The sequence below is a fragment of the Leiobunum rupestre genome, chromosome 2 (assembly GCF_980474605.1).
Source record: "Leiobunum rupestre chromosome 2, qqLeiRupe1.1.hap1, whole genome shotgun sequence".
Classification (NCBI taxonomy): Eukaryota; Metazoa; Arthropoda; class Arachnida; order Opiliones; family Sclerosomatidae; genus Leiobunum; species Leiobunum rupestre.
This window is the reverse complement of record NC_143385.1, coordinates 45,808,025-45,811,297: the sequence shown is the minus strand read 5'-3', so window position 1 is coordinate 45,811,297 and position 3,273 is coordinate 45,808,025. Positions and strand designations below refer to the sequence as shown.

Here is a 3,273-nt window from a genome sequence, read left to right as displayed (position 1 = left end):
TTCCGACGCCGGGAATCGAACCCGGGCCTTCTGAGTGAGAGTCAGAGATCCTAACCACTAGACTACGCCGGATATATCTCTTATTGCATGGCAATGATTCAAGTCCTTATATCCGTATAGAATGTACTGTTCCAAGTTTATTTATAGATGTTACCCAAAATTTATTTATACTTCGAGAGAATTGCTAGGTTGAGAGGATCCGCGGGCATCGTGTTAGATGGAAAAACGTCACAGGCGTGTTCTTCAATAGTGTTGCAAGAGTAGGAAGCCGACCAATGTGGTACCGGGATGATAAGTTTTTTTTTTAAGAGACGGATCTTTCTTCTTGAGCATTTGGGTGATTGGGAGTAGGGCTACCCAAAAATAAATAAAACTAACCCGAAAACCCGCCCACCGTTAGAAATGTTTCTTCAAAAAATGGCAGAAACTCTAGCCATTTTTACAGTCAAATTTTAATGAAATAGAGTTGAAAATTTTAAAGAAGCGCCAAGTTTTGGTCAAATAATTTCTGTAAGGTGGTATTCACGAGGAGATGGCAGCCATTGCACTAAGGTAGATAGTCATGGGGGAAAGGGGGATGACACTAGCCTTCCACGAGAATACACCCTATAAACAATATCAAAAGCAGAACAAGTATTTTCGAACAAAATTAGATTTATAATTATTTATACCGCCACTGACTGATGAAGCAGATATTTTTATGTAGTATACAACAGTTTTATCAGTACTCAAAGTGCTTTTAAAAGAAGCCCAACTGGCAACTCTCATTGGCAGCAACCCTAAAAATTGTCTAATCATAGTCATTATCTCTAAGTTTAAAAAGGAATTCATACACAAACTAGAAATGTTTATGCCACCATATCCCCTTTGGTAGAGCTCGGAATTCCTGTAACTTTTGTCGATTGGATAAAGTCTATTCACTTTGTATAATATTATATCCATTCGGATAAAATAGACCTTCTTTATTCGCAAATAAATATATTCGAAATCTGAAGCGTAACTTATAACTTTATACGTTTACATTTCCACCCCTTTTATTGACAAATATTTCAAACAAATGATTAACACATTTTCGAATAAACAAAGTCCATTTATTCATAGATAAAAATCGATAAAACATTAATTAAGAGTGGTTATCAACCAGTTTGTTTATCTATAAATTGTTAATTAAATAAATTATCCAATAAATATAGTAGACCTATTTTTTTGGATAAAAAACTTAATAGTATAACTTATTCGTTTCCGAAATGGTATTTTTTATTTAAAGATAAATTTTAAATCCGTTAAATATGGTGTTTTGTTTGCATATTTAATCTTTATTCGTTATCCGAATGGTTAACGTGGGTTGACGTAGCTTTTCCGAGACCATATATAAGTCGTGGTAGCCGGTAATAAAGTTTAATTAAGTAGTCATGGCAGACGGTGAAAGCAGTACGCGACCTGGGAAACGTTTTGTTCCCCGAAGTGACGTTTGGAAACACTACACTGTCTCGTATAGACACTCCGATGATGGTAGCTCCAATATTAAAGTGGCCCAGTGTCGTTACTGTGATAAGTAAGTAAATCGTATACCCTCGCACTTAATTTGATAAATAATTTTAATCTGAATTTATTTAACAAGCACGTCATATTCACAAGGATCAAACTCGGCTATCAGTACCGGAAACATGAAATATCATATTGAAAAGAAACATCCTCAGTATCTCGGCGCTGCTGAGTTATCAAGGGTAAGCTTTATATTCGAATCATGGTATTGCGAAAACAAAAACACTGGCGCAAATGGACAAAAAATCAACTCCGAAAGTGAGTGGGTTAAAACTTTTCTACGGTCCTTATCTGGGGTTGAGCGTCATTCCAATGCTATACCCTTAAGCTTGGGGAAATAAGAGGATATGACGAAGTGATCGTTTGCACCACATATAAGGGAGGAAAGTTTAAATTATAATAAGAACGGCGAATGCGTTGTAAGAATACGGCAAATTTCACGAGTAAAGCAGTGTATAGTAGCACCGTAAGTAATTAAAAACTTACAATTGTAAGTGTGACACTTTCTGAGATGTTAATGCAATTTTTCCGACGGAACCTTTTTACGACACTGACACAGAATTGGATGTGCCACCGAACTTAAAAGTGTTTTATTGTCTTTGGTAGTAGTATGTTTTAGCTTGAGCGTGCTTTAGGAACTCGGGATCTCTGTGCCGAACTAAACCTGGGATACTCTGAAATTCAGTTAGGGGATAATTGTTGTTAATTTTCTTATAGTAGCGTCAAGTACTAGCTTGTAGATTTCACTCTTTCCTTCCTTTTGCTTACTATTAATGTATTAGATGGCTTATTTACTTAAATAGTTTACTTACCATCAGACCAAGTAGACTAAGCCCAGTGGCGTAGATATGTGGGATTTCCTTGGTTTTACCTTTTTAGTGTACTAAATATTCACCCACTTAGCTTTCACATAGTTCGACCTCCGGGTTGTCAAATTTCTGACCACGCCACTTAACCGTAAGAGTAGAAATAGGTTAGGTAGGCACCACAAAGAAAATTTATTGGTAGTGACAAAATTGTTAACTGAAAAGTTAGATTTTGTAGTGTCAATAGTAATTAGTTCACGCTTTTGACTTAAGTGATAATGAAAATCTAAAATTCAGGGACTAGACAAAAATCCTATTTTAAAGGGTAACGCAACTTGGCGGGCGGATGTCTTGAAAAGCACGTTGCTGTTTCTTTTTTTCTTACCTTCGGTGTGTACATCGTTTTCACAATACAAACGACTTCAACTACGTTTCCCCCCGCCAACTTGCGTTACCCTTTAACTTTGAACTATTCAATTGTAAATTTCGGCATCATATTTCGAAATGCACTTCACTGTGCTAATTTGGTACTGATCCTGGTGTACCATTCTTTTCTAGCCGGATCCCATTGCCCTGCATAATGCCAAAATTAACTTATATAGTGGATTATCCTTAAAGATAAGCCGTTCGACGTAGCCGAAGACCCTTTGTTCCAAAATCTTGTTCTTTCAATCAATCCAATTAATACCGGAGTGGCCACAAGTTTAAAGCTTAGTGCTAAAACTGTAAAGACTGAAATTCTGAAATTACACGCCATGGAAAGAGAAAAAGTTTCTGATATTTTCAAGGTAGGTAAAGCATTATTTAAAAAAAAAATAATGTACCAAAAAGTGTCGTATTTGTTGGGGTGACAAAACCAAATTTTACCATATCAAGCCCGTATACTTTTAAATGGGAAGGGTAGATGTACAGATAAGTATCC

At 36.1% G+C, this 3,273-nt stretch overlaps 1 non-coding gene across 1 annotated transcript; it reads right to left on the bottom strand.

Annotated features, from left to right (window-relative positions):
• TRNAE-CUC (transfer RNA glutamic acid (anticodon CUC)) lies at window positions 1-72 on the bottom strand. Its single transcript has one exon. It is a non-coding gene; the product is annotated as a tRNA-Glu (tRNA).
• Between the last annotated feature and the right edge of the window lie 3,201 nt (window positions 73-3,273).